Source organism: Danio rerio, chromosome 4, assembly GCF_052040795.2.
Source record: "Danio rerio strain M-AB ecotype USA chromosome 4, GRCz13ab, whole genome shotgun sequence".
Classification (NCBI taxonomy): Eukaryota; Metazoa; Chordata; class Actinopteri; order Cypriniformes; family Danionidae; genus Danio; species Danio rerio.
The window spans coordinates 14,942,306-14,956,777 of record NC_141024.2 but is presented as its reverse complement, the minus strand read 5'-3'; the positions used below and the strand labels follow the sequence as shown (position 1 = coordinate 14,956,777).

At 37.7% G+C, this 14,472-nt stretch overlaps 2 long non-coding RNA genes across 8 annotated transcripts in view; both read left to right on the top strand.

Annotated features, from left to right (window-relative positions):
* LOC137491394 (uncharacterized) overlaps positions 1–14,472 on the top strand; it is a 95,756-nt gene that overhangs the window by 16,584 nt on the left and 64,700 nt on the right. The gene's annotated exons all lie outside the window — the stretch shown is intronic.
* Positions 6,582–12,678, top strand: LOC147844670 (uncharacterized). Its single transcript, XR_015482925.1, has 2 exons — positions 6,582–7,370; positions 7,566–12,678. It is a non-coding gene; the product is annotated as an uncharacterized LOC147844670 (long non-coding RNA).

The following is a 14,472-nucleotide window of genomic DNA, read 5'->3' as shown; positions in this document are numbered from 1 at the left end:
TTCAAATTCCAAGTAGTTGGTGAATTTTTTGGTACTTACGTAAGGCCCTCAGTGACTTAGCTGATTTCAACCTAAGCTTATTAAAGCTTCCACCCCCCCTTACATTCATCAGTTGAAAGTGTGGGTTGACTTTAATTTGACTTCACGCTAATGACTTGTATGAATGTCTGCAAGATAAGCTTTAGTGCATTTATATATTTTTTATATTTCAGTTGTAACCCCTGTGGGTCTGCTAACCCCACACTGAAAAGGATTTGAATAAGCTTTTCTATAAGACTAAAGCCCAATCCCAGTTATACCCCTTAGCCATTCCACTTACACCTACCCTTCATTTTGCACGTTCAAGGGGAAGGGGTGTCCCAATTCTCTTTAGTGTGAAGGTGTAGGGCTAAGGACAAGGGTTAGATAGCCCTTGAAACAGAGATATTTATGGACCACACTCGAAACCAAGGGGTACGAAAATAGAATTGAGATTGGGCCTAAAGCAGGGGTCTCAAACTCAATTTACCTGGGGGCCGCAGCAGGCAAAGTCTGGGTGAGGCTGGGCCGCATAAGGGATTTCACAAAAAAAAGTCCTCAAATGTCATTAATAACAGTTTTAATTATTTCTTCTGAACGTGAAGTGTCCTGAACATTAATAGAACATTGAGTGAAGATTATGAACAGTTCTTCTGAACATGGCATCTTTTGCCTACTTCTTGCTGCCAGAGACTTGACAGCGCTTCTTCTCACAAATCTGAACCACATTTGGCTTTAAAGCGGAAGCAGTTGACACCCTCAGTATGGCTTGAAGATGATCATCATTAAGTCTAGACCTGTACTTTGACTTATTGAAGTCCTAGGGAAAAAAGTGGGGGAACTCACTCAAAACTTCCATTCCCTCACCTAAAAAAAAGTCGTATATATGTATAAATAAAACACCCCCACCCCACTCCAGTCACATCAGTCTGTACCAGTCTGTATCTACCTATAATATATATAAGATGCAGGGCAGGCACGTGCACACATAGGGCTCAACCTGTGCAGAGCACATGCCCTTTTTAGTTTTGCATAGAAAGTGCCCTTCCAAAATGATCAAAAGTGCCCCAGCGACGCGACACACCCTCGGTCCCGCCCTTCAGTAGGCGCGCGACAACACCACTCTTGAGTACGCGTGCAACAACACAGCTGATCAGAACGCGCGCGACAACGCCCCTCCACACTTCCCGCCCGTCACAGCGTCTAACAAAGGGGCGGGGTGCGTGGTGACGTCACCGGCATCCTCGCCCCTTTGTTTACACGGCGGGCGGGGAATGCCAGTGACCGCTGTGTACGGATAGAATCAGCGGAGCGGGGAGCGCTCTCTCCCCCCGCTCCGCTGATTCTGTCAGTGTACAGCGGTCGGCGCGGGCCACAAAATATTGCACTGAGGGCCGCAAATGGCCTGCGGGCCGCGAGTTTGAGACCCCTGGCCTAAAGAGTGCATGATCTGGGTTTAGTTGTATTAGATGAGGGAAGGTTACTCTCCAAACAGCTGTCTTACTTTGACCACCATAAACCTCACCCCCATTCTTGTGACCACAGCAATATAACCAGGTCTACTAACAAGCAGTGAGTTTTACTTGAGTAAATCCTACTATTTAGTCTCCATTACACCCAGAAGTGACTCATGACACTATGACACACATGCATTATTTCTTTATTTAAAATACCTGAATGAGTCTCGCAATTCCAAAGAGCTGAAATTAGATCCACGTTACGTAAAATCTAATTAGCCTCTAGCCTTTATTACTTTCGTGCATTTCAGGGTCTCCACTTTTGAACTACTGTTCATTTCATTCAAGACTTTCCTGGCCTGACCCACTTTACGAATAGCTCCAAACAAACTTTGCTCTCCCTACACACACACTCTGGATTCAGATGTTAGTTTGACCTCGAGGATGAGCCAAGTTGCTCTGATCTTTTTTGATGCACTTCTATGCTGTGACTTCTACTGTAAACTCATGCTGACACCGAAACCTCATTGTCAGAGCTTCTGCACTTTTGAACCAAATGCGCCTTGTGTAATAAGTGGGTCGGGGCTTTAAAGGTATTGTTTTAGGAGCTAACAGCTGCTGTGTCCTCTGATATGTGTGTGTTTGTGTGTGTGCGCTGCCTAGGCATTTTGGCTATTACAATTTTTTAATCACATTTGGAAATGTTCTTGTGGTATCTCTAAATTGATCCTCTATTTTTAAAATTGGGGGCATACACATTCATTTGCTCTCTCTGAGGAGTTTTGTTCTCAATTATAGATTGGTCACTCTCTTTTGCAGTATATCTAAATCTAGACAACCAAATCTGGGTTTTTCCCTGAAAAATGGGAACAGCTGTATTCCCAAACACCATAGTGCTCCCTGACCTCATTTCTTTTGCTACGTATATGTATATTTCATGGGTAACTTTAAAAAAATACCATGTGTGTATGTATACATACTCACTAAATGACGCAATAAAAGCTATTAGTCATGTGACACAGCGATTTTATCAACGCATTCAGACAAGAGCTTTTCTCAGGCGTTCTGGTGTTTTCCAGTTAAGTTTCTCTGTCTGGCCATTGCTGGATTGTGTAACTGATGACTGTTAAAGTGCATGCTCTCGATGCAGCTCTGACTTACCAAATCCACATCTGACCTCCGGGGCTTTTCAGTGTTTTAGACTGGTACAGGCAATTTTTCACGAAGAGCGGTCTGCGATTTAAGCCACCTGAACAAACTGGAGGCATTCAATCAGTGCTTGAGTGCTTGTGTGTGAATTTGTGGCCGTGAGATGTTTATCTTTGTACAGAGAGCGTACATGGTTGTTGTATTAGTCTACGTCTGCCTAGAGTGGATTCTTACCGACAATGCTCATCATTAAGTGCAGTTCTCTCGCTAGCGATTGCCACCCATGAAGAGAAACCCAGTTTGGAAGGAACGGGCCTCACTGTCCTCCTCAAACAAACACACAATCACAGAGAGTTCAGACCGTCTGGGAGACTCTCTGACACACATATCAGTCATAGTCCTTCATGAGCTTGCATGTGTCACGGTTTTCAGCTGCTGGCTTTGTACAAAACTTTTGTACATTTTTTCATGCTTAATCAAAGCACGGAGAATGATTTTTGTGATTTAAATCACTAAACAATTGTATCGTTCATAATTTATCACTGTGGTTAGAACTTTCTGTACTGCTTACAATAACAATGATTGAGGGATCTTCTGGGAAGGCTTTTGTTTTCCAGCCACGTAATGTTCAATAGCATGTCATCTGTCAATGTAAGCCCTAAATTCTGTTTTCATTTAGAACTCTTAGACTTTCCAAGTGTGTTTGTTGTTGTTGTTCTTATGTGGAGCAAGTGGAACTCAAATGTGCTGCTTGAGTTGAATATACCAATTGCTCACTGCTGCTCCTCAGTGACTAAGGAATCAAACCTCAGCATTTTAATTCACAGCACAGATTTTTGATTGCTAGGTTACCATCACTCATTATTTCTGGGTTTGTTAGATCTGCTTTATTGATGCTTGTTAAGACAAGTGCATCTACAGCCTTTGCTTTACTTTTTTTTTACTTGCAGATTGTCTGTAGGGACATTAACAAAATTCACAATCACTACCATCTTCAAAGATGCTTAAATCCCTGGGACTGAATATATAAAATTGAATTTGCTGTTTAGAAGTTTTAGGACAGTACATATTATGTTTTTGAACTTTACATTCAGCATAGTATCTTGAGAAAATAATTTGTGCACCTAAACCTCACTCCCCTTGTTAATGTGCCACCTCCCATTGCAGGAAATGAGCCCCGCTCAGAATGACTCATGTACAAACTGGAGGATTACTGTTTGTCCTGTGACCCGGATTGGTGTGTGGTTTAGTGGGTGAGTGTATAGAGGCCAGCCTGTAGGTGTACCATGATTAAGCCATTCTTTTGGTTCAGGGGACACGATAGAGACTTATGCTAGAAGCTGTGGTTCTTTAGGGTGTTTTCACACCTGACTTATTTAGTTCAGCTGAATCGCACCAGAGTTCAAGTCCCCTCCTGGTGTTGTTCATTTGGGCAGGCGTGAATGTAACAATCGCACTCGAGTATGCACCAAAAGCGGACCAAAAAAGAGGTGGCCTTGCACACTTTCAAAAAAAAAACCTGGATCGGTTCGATTGTGGTAAGAACATGATCCTAACTAAAACAGCAAAAAGTACTGTGCCTTTTCAGACTAATCCAGCTGCAGTAGCCCGATGCACTGTCAACAATTTTAAACAGAGAAAGAGAGAGAGAGAAACATTACCTGATGGATCTTTGAAAATATTTCCGGGAGATGACCATGTCGCAGTTTAGCTAAATTAATTAACACCTCCTCCTGAAGTGACTTGCGATGTTCCTTTGCCATTGGCAATGCATTAAAAAATTGTTTTCCAGCCGATACATTCTCGAAATGTATAGTTTGTCTAAAGTGATGTATACAAACTATATAGTATACTATGACCTGGCATACAATCAGCCAGCGCAGTCGTCCCTCCATAGTAAAAAGCCACATTTTGTGTCTGCCGGTTTGTTTACTTGCGGAAGTTCCATTGGCATTTTCCTGCACATTTATTCTGACCAATCGAAAAGCAGTTTAGGAAATTTGTTTAATAACATCTGGCCAATGAGTGATGTGGATTTTGTCACATGACTGCCTGTTGGTTCTTTTCATCTACTTCGAACCAAAGCTATCAGTGTGGTGTGAAAAGGACCCAAAAACGGCAGAAAAATGCTACAATGTATCATTTGTTGCCCTTGGTCTGGACCAAATAAACTGAATCACAGATGTGAAAGCACCTTTAGTGTCCTAGAGAACCCATCTCAGTGCTGAAAATGGCGGTTTGACTGAGATGAGTAAAACCAGATGGTTTGCATTGGCCGATGTGAGTAATATTTGAGGGGAGGGTTTACATTGGTGCCGTGACCCAGAAGGTAGTGGTATTTAAGGAGGTTAGTATAATAGATGCTAGTTAGTAGAATCTTTGTGAATAAAGCTCATTCTTCTGATGTTAGTAATAGGGTTGGCTCTCATTAGAATGTTATTAATTCCAATTTCAATTGTTGATTTTGGTTCTTATTGAGTTGCAGTTTTAATTTAATGTGGAAAAAGTAATTTAGGCCTTACTGAAACTGGTATTTAGATGCGTTTTTTTAATTTACAAGACAAAATACGTATTAAAAGTTCCAGATCAGTTAAACGTGTTTTATGAATAGGCTAAAATTGAATTAAATTATAGTTTATTGACCGAAAGCATTATGCAAGGGATCGGGAATTGATTGCGGGTGAAAAAACAATCATCCAACACATGCAACATCATCCTCCAATGTTTTAGAGGTTAAATTTGTGCTACTTTGAATAGAATAAATTGATTAAAAGCACATTAAAGACACATAAAAAAAAACATTCACAAAGCTGACTTCATTTCCAAAAAGTTGCTTTGCTTTTCCTCACAAATTTGTGCTAGGTGGTATTTTGAGATTTTCCCACTCTATAAACGGTTATCCAGAAAGTTCATTTCAGGGCACTGACAATGCTGCCGTTAGAGATATGCAAAGATATTCAACTTCTGACCTAATTTCCTTGCCTTTTGAACAGGGCCTTAATGTGCCCGTCTCCCATGCCCTAGATACTACTTTGTTTCCCATTCACAGAGGTGTGAGTAGAAACATAGGGTTTCAATTAACAATGCCCAGATAACCACCTACATACCAAACCTAGTTAGTTTTACTGCAGTAAAGCTATTCATCACTTGGCCTTATCTAGTTTGCTTGCCTGAGACATTGGTATTTCACGTCCAATTGTGCCAGAAACATGAGCTTTTCCACACTTGCATAGATGAATGTTTGGAAAGCAGACAGCAGGTGGAAGACCAGGAACACATTTTTCACATGACTCCAAATGCAGTCTCAGGTTTGCCCCGTTCAGCCTGAAGACTTCAGCTCTCTGGCTGCCTAGACAGACGGTGTCTTTCACATGGCCATTCACTCGCATTATTCTCGCTGTCTCCATCTCAGTAACACATATACATGTTTGCCGTCTCACACACACACACACACACACACACAGATACTTGCTATTCATTTCGTTCAGCTGATACCTGAGCAGTTGCGAGCTCCTGCAGTTCGGCTGTCCTGAAATCAACCTTCTACTTCCTCCTACTTGTTCCACTCAAGGGAATTTTCCCAGCCTGACTCCGGCGGGCCGGCAGATGTAAGACGGGGGTTGGTAAAGAAGTGCAGAAACAGACACCACGGCCTGTCACAAACTGAGATAAAGCCTCACCTGCTTGCCCTGGCTTGTGCCTTTCTCTGGTCTCTGGGTGTGGTGGGTGTGACATACCTGACATTCCAGTGGGCCTGTAAAAAAACAATTGAGGCTAAGATGGAATGGGGGGTTGTTTCTGCTCGGTGTTGTCTAGTGATTCCCGGATGGATGTTTGGATGGTTGACTCACTGCTGGTGAATGACAGGAGACTCTTAAGGGCTTTTAGCGCTATCCTTAACCCTAGGTAAAAGGGTAAAACCTTGGGGTTAAGTAATGTTTAACACTCCAGATCATGGTTATGATCCGTTTTGTTGCACTAGCCACTGGATTGCTAAGGTTTAAAGTGGAAAACAATGCAATGAGAAAATGTTATGGGCAAATGTTTTGCTGTATTTAGCTTATTTACAATAAGGTTTCAATAGTTAATGTAATCACTAACATGAACTAATAATGAATAATACTTGTGCAGAATTTATTAATCATAGTTCAGCATTTACTAATGCAACAGTAACATCCTAATTCATGCTTTTTAACATTAATAAACCTTGAGTTAACATGAACTAACAATGAACAACTCTATTTTCATTGCCTAACATGAATAACTGCTATAATAAATGTGTTGCTCGTTGATTGTTCATATTGGTAAATCCATTAACTAACATTTACTAATACAACCTGATTATAAAGTGTTACCCAGTTATTAGCATCTATTTGACATATTATTTCATATTAACTTTAAAAATGTCCTGACACAGCATATGTGCATTGTGACATTAGTTTTTACCTTGAATTTATTTCATTATTTTTTTTTTATATTTAGTTTTGTTTTTAGGTTATTTGCAGTTTTAGACATTGTGTGTTGCAATTGATCATGTTTCTAATGTGTGTACAGTATTTATAGGTTTTTATTTTAGTTTTAGTTGTTTTAATGTTCTTAAAATGAATGAAAATGAATGATATACTTATGAATCTAATACATAATGATTTTATGTAACCATACTTTTTATTGTAATCACCTCATGTAATCAAACTTACTTGCTCCCAGGGCCGTTTATATTGAAGTTGATATTTAACCGCACTGTTGGTGTTTCGTAACACCTCAGTAAAGCAGGCTGGTGGAATAGCGCTGTTTACTTATGTTTTGTTGCTAAACTAAAAACAAATTTACATTGTCGATGATGATAAAAAACCTTATGAAACTGAAAATAGTCACATCAATCTTTCACTGTAAGATTTCAGTGGCACAATCTACAACAGACAACAACACAATCTACATCAGCTTTGCGTGTTTCGTAACATCTCATTTTACAATTTGCTCAACCCTTAACATGGAGGACCAGGACATTCATACATACATACATACATGCATACATACATACATACATACATACATACATGCATACATACATACATACATACATTCACACTCTACTACCAATGTATCTTACCCAATTCACTTACAGCACATGTCTTTGGACTGTGGGGGAAACCCAGAGGAAACCCACGCAAACACGGGGTGAACATGCAAACTCCACACTGAAATGCCAACTGACCCTGCCGGGGCTCAAACCAGCGACCTTCTTGCTGTGAGGCGGCAGCGCTACCCACTGCACCACCAGTATAAAATCATAATAAACATAAATCCTAAAGCATGTGGATTAAGACTAATGATAAAACCAATATAAATGAAGGGTTTGTTGCTTTAATAAAACATAATGATCATTAAATATCTTAATTATAACATTTTTGGATTTGTTATATCAAATTTTCATGTTGCCTGTCTGCAATGTTGTCCGATGAGGTCAACTTTTACAGTATAAATTCCTATCTTTTGATTTATACTTTATAAATTACACATATACTAATTTAGCAGAGAAAATCTCAATTATTGTATGGTGTGAATCCATTTATCATGGAATCTATGGAAATTCTTCAGTTTTTTGATCGTTTCCTGCGGAGATTTGTATTTGTGATCATTTAGAGGTGTAGTAATAGCAACAATTTTAATTGGTAACACTTTATTTTGATGGTCTGTTTGAGTATTAGTAGACTGTCTGCCTAATATCTGTTGATACTGCTCCTTTTACAGACATTTAACTGACTATAAGACACTTTGCAAGTAATTCAACTTACCCTAACTCCAACCTAACAGTCTACTTATAATTAATGAGAATTAGTTGGCATGTAGATGCAATGTAACTTGAATTTAACAAACGGACCATCAAGATAAAGCGTGACCTTTTGTTTTGTTAAATATGACTCTCCCGTTTCAATTCACACAGTCTGTGCCACATTTTGCAACAGCTTTATAATATTTCTCCAGCACATGCTTTCTGATCTCTGGGCCTGAACAAGCCCTGTCATGACTGATCCAGACTGGCCTTTGACGCAAGTCGGACCATGAACTGTGTGTGTGTGGGACGGCCCGAAGCTCATAGTTCATTAAACCTAAACACAAAGCCAATTACAGCCCAGCCAGGCTCAGTCTCAGCAGGACACTGAGCTTTGAATGAAGCCCTTCACTGGCTCTAATGAGGGGAAAACCCTGAATGTGACCCTGAGTTCCAGATTGTATCAGTCCCGTATAAGCGAGGCTTGGGGACGGTGATTTTTTACCTGATATTGGGTCAAATATGGACAATCATCTGTGTTTGTGCATTGTAACCCTAAATTGTGTTAAAACAAGCATTTAAAATGTTTTGAAGTATTAAAATTTCAAAGGAACATCCTGGTTGTTTGGAACCTGGTGGAGTTTGGCAAAGCTCTTTGCGAATGCAAAGAATGCTTGCATGTGTTTGCATACCTGGAAGTGATTATAGCAGTTTAAAACACTGTGTGGTGTTAGCTGCATTTGTTTTAAGTCTTATGCAATGTTTTTGAAGATGGAAACGGAAGATGGGCCAAATATTTCACACATAAAAAATAGAAGTCTTGCAGTTGCAGGCATACTAATCGAATGGTCTGCCAAGTATTAAAGGAATGGTTCCACTGGAAATGTAAATCATGTTATTACACAATATGTGTGTCTGTTACTTGCATCTCAATAATCATTGCTGTTAATTTTTTAGAATCACCACAAACACCCAATGTTAAATGGATAATGACCAAATCCTACTGATACGGCAGAGTCTGAAGCCACCGTTGTTATGTTTTTGTCTTTGTCATTCCATACCTGTACATAATAGGTCCGTGAGCTTTTGGTGTCCCATTGCATTACCATAAAAAACCTTTTAATAATATCCTTTTGAAATTAACAGAAAAGTTGATTACACAAAAAAACATTAATAATAATACATATTTTCATTCAGAAATATAAAGATTTCTTTTTATTTTATGATTTTAAAGTAACATAAAATAAATTGAAATCTTAAAAATTGTTTCATGAACTTAAATATAATTGAAATTCAGCGTTTCATTTAAAAAGATTGCTGATAAATTTGATATTACTATTAAAATTACTACTAAACATTTGAAATACTGTAATATTATTGTTTGTATTTGTTGTTTTTTAATTATTGTTTATTTAATGTTTTTTTTTTTACTTTTTATTATACTAACAAAATCAAGTGTAAGTTAATATAGATATTGTTATAGTTATCCTCAGCGTTGATTGTGTGAATAGTCCTTTATGTTTTGGAACACCTTGAGGGTCAGTAAATAAGGCATATTTTCGTTAAAACATACAAACAGACAAAGTTTAAAATGTTTCTCAGGAACCGGTCAAAACGTGACCAACAACCACAATGGGTTTGTATATATTAACATGAAGAAAAAGCATGAGGATCAGGAATTTTTCTTGGCTGTTTGCATGCAAATGTTTCAGTTCTTGCATACTGTACACACACACACACACACATGCACACGTCCCTTTCACCTTCTCTCTCTATCCCTTTCTCCTCCACAAACACACAATCATTCTTTATTACTCAAGACCAGGTGGCAAACTGCTCTAGGCCCAAAAACATTTCAGCTCATTACTAACAAAAACAAACACTTCCTCCTCTGCGGCCTTCTCTTAAAACTTCTGTTTTCATAATCATTTATTTTTGCTAGAAATGGGACCTCGTGGGCTCTGCGATTCATCAAACGTCCCTGCATAAACATCAAGCTGCCAATAGAGGGCACCTGTGTATATTTGATGACCTAATTGTGCAAACTTTCCTGGAAAAACAAAACAAAAAATCCTTGATGTGCCTCAAAGACAGACCCCTGGGTTGTACTTTAAAGGAATAGTTCACTCAAAAGCAAAAAGTTATGTCATAATTTACTCACTTTACATTCGTTTCAAACCTGCTTGAGTTTCTTTCTTCGGTCGAACACAGATGAAGGTATTGGGAAAAAGTTGTACACCTGTATCCATTGGCTTCCATAATATTTGTTTCCTATATTACTGTATGCATTTAAATTTCTACTGGTTTCCAACATTCTTCAAAATATCTTCTTTTTGGTTAAGCAGAAAAAAACAAACTTTAGATCCTTAGGTTTAGAATTACTTAATGTGAACAAGTGATGAGTTTGTTATTAATAAATAAGTTTTATTGAAGACATGGATTCACATTTTACATGCTTTGTCCTTATTATATATGAAAAGAATGCCATAAAATCACCTATAGCACAAACCATCTCTTACAAGACCTGTTTACAGAAACGTGTTTAAACCCTGTATTATGATGGACATAATACATATACAAATTATTCATTAGGGTTTTCATCAAAGTAACAGATAAAAAGATGCCAGATTTTGTCAAATTGCTCAAGATTTTCCTTATAACCTAATACACTCCCAATGTAAAGCAGAAGTCAACATGCCATAGTTTACATTGGAGCTTCCTTTGTCTTTCAAAGCAATAGTAATATCTTTTTGGCTGTAGTTACGCTGTAGTTACACTGGAGCAGTTTGTGTTGTTTAAGTTTTTTTATGTTGCAAAAGTGTGCATTAATAACTCGAATATCTTCTGAAGTAATGTACTTAGCTGGCTTCTCTTTCAAAGCTGACGCTATTTTTTCACGGAGTCGCTGGCTTCTTCTTTTTTTCTGTCATTCGAATGCCATTTCATAAAGCTCTTAACATGACCCTATAACATCTGTCTTTACTTGACAAATCACATGACTTCATTGGGTAAACTACTTGCTGTCTTGAATGGTATGTGTTGCTTTTTACCGCAATAGCCTCTTATCGGCGGTCAAACAATGTAAATGGATTCTTAACTTGTGAATACAGTATAATTCTTGTCCAAATGTTCACCCAGACTGATGTTCATAACCCTAATCGCAGATCTGAGTGTAACTTTCAGCACTTTGTCATTGACTGTAGACTTTTCATGCTCCATTGGCAATATTGAGACTATGTAACCCAATTTTAGTCTTCCTTAAAGGGACAGTACAATGATAAACACACAATTTATTGACTTGTACAATGTGTCATTACTAACTTATAAATGCAACCCTTTCTATCTGATGTGGAACACAGAAGCACATGTTTGGATTTCCCCCCCTGTAAATGTTAACATTTTTTGTTTTTTTAATTTTTAAGATTAATCAAATGAACCTTACCAGTTATTTTAACATGCATTTAAAAGCTTGTGTGACTAAAATTGGACTGAAATGAGGTTAGCTTATGTTAATAAGTTAGCATAATCACTTATGATTCATGGATATAGATACACTTTACATTGTAGAACTTGTCTCCATCGTGGTTTCTAGGACGTGGTTGCTTGCTTGTTTAGAGTCAGTTTGACATGTTGCAATGCTGTAACTAGAGTGTTTAAGGTGGTTACCATGCAGTTGATATTTATGCAGGTTTTGAACACTGAAAGTGAGTAAATGGCAACTGTATTGGCATAAATATCAGGCCTGTAGCCAGGGGGGGTTCGTATTGTTCAAAGGACCCACCCTTCACTGACAATGGTCCAAAATTTGTCCCATACATGAGCTCATTTGTCCTATTTTTACTGCTTTTTCATAATAAATAATAAAAAATAACCCATCAAAAAATAAAGACTAAGTGGAATCCTCTGTTGGCTGTTGCATCAGTGTGACTTCAGCTTACCAGTTTTGTCCAATCCAAACAATTATTTTACAAGAGTTCAACATTCAGCTGTGCAAAAAAACACAATTTGACATAAGTGAAGTGACAATAGACTTAGTTTTTAATTTAAAACAGATTCCTAATTATTTTCTAATGAAATGGGATGTAATTTGTTTTTTAAAAATACATGTTTTTCCATATTTCTTTAGTTTTGAATGTTTAGGAAGTTTTTTGACACATCAAAATGTGATTATGAATATCATCCAACAAGCTAATCCAGCAAAAACAGTGCTTAAAATGTCATTAAAATCAATATTTAAGTGTCATAATTAAAAAAAAAAAAAAAAAAAAAAAAAAAAAGAAACAGCCCTTTCACCAGGCTGTCTATGAGACTGAATATTGGGAAATAAATTCACTATTATTAGTCACTAAAGGTGAATTTAAAACATTAAACCCTGGTCTCACAGGTTGCTTTACCAGTTTAAGTATACTTTTGAACACACACACACACACAAAAGAAATGTTAATATATAAATTAAGCAGAAGTAACATAAATAAATTGGGGTAAATTTATTTAATTTTGAAATCATTTCTAATAAGATAAATATGGAGTAAGTTTAACCAAATTTGTTTGTTTTTATCTGGACCAAATAAATTGCTTGCAAATACTTACCTTAAACAAATTGAGTTAAATCAATAAATGTTTTCATGTGTGTGTGTGTGTGTGCGTGTGTGTGCGTGTGTGTGCGTGTGTGTGCGTGTGCGTGCACACTGTTAAATAAATGCTGGGTTCCACACAATTCCTTCATGTTGTCCCAACACAAATCGATTAAGTTTACTTAGTTGTTTTATTAAATCCACTCAAATTTAAGCGGATTAAACATAGAACAATTAATTTGTCCTAAAAAAAAAAACTTAAGAATTGTGCTGATTCAGTTCGTTTAAATATGTGGTTTGAACAAGCAACAAATACATTTTGACTGTATGCACATACAATTAGAAATGACGTTTGCTGTTTATTCAAACTAATTTAAAACACATTGTGAATCGTTGTGATGCTGTTTTCAGGCATAGATAGCAAAACATTGAGCCAATGTTCCATAAACAATGCTGGAATGTTTGAGAGCATTTCTGTTAGCTATAGATAAGTACTCTGAACAAAGACAAGCCACATAATCTGAGATATCAGTTTGGGGAAAATATACACAACAAGGTTAAAGCCACAGAATTTGGCTGTAAATTTGATGAATAACAATAGCGATCTTTGTCTAAACACAATTAATAATACATAGTGCTGAAAATCCTAGAATTCAAAATGAGTAAACAGAGTACTCTCACTTGAGAAATGGTCTTGTTTTGAGCCTCCTCACGTTTCCTCTCCATCTCCCTTTCCAAAATATTTAGTTTGTTGCAGTTCCTGAAATCTCATTCATGCCGTGCAATAACAAATTATGCGTGCGCTCACAGTTTCCAATGTTCTGCCATTCTGTGTATGAACCAATTATCAACACAGCGCCGCACTTGTGATATAATTACCTAACACTCCAAACAAATAGAGTGTTTCAATAGGGGAAAAAAACGCTCATGATATCCCCTGAAGCCTTCAGAGTATTTATGTTAACATGAAATGGTATGCTAGAATTCTGTGTGATGGTCCGGCAGAGTTGGCAGGCATGAACAAACTTTGACCTGCCTGTGAATTTTTTGTATTTTTTTTTTTGTGCGCAAAAACCTCTATTTGGCTTTTCCTTTAATGGCCAAGTCAGTGGGCACAGACGGTGGAAGTGTTAGCTTAACAGCCGAATAAAAATAGCACACGCAGAACAACCACATTCCTATGTTTTGACTTTCGCCCTGTTAGTGGAACTGCAGTTATGCAGGCATGATGGTCAGGAGATAAAGAAATTCCGATAAAGCAACCGGAGATGAATGCGCAGGCCTGAAAACAGCAGGCTTTATTTGTTTTCCATTTTCATGCGAGCATAACATAATCAGCCAGATACTTCCTGAAGCCTGATTGGTGGAAAAGCTGCATTTCTGATGCACCTGGGGGCCTTTGATGTCAGCTGTGTACTTGCTCAGTTTTTAGTTGCTTTGATTCTATTTTCATACTTTATAGTTTCGTAACTTACTGGAGAACTGCTGAGGTCATGTCAGA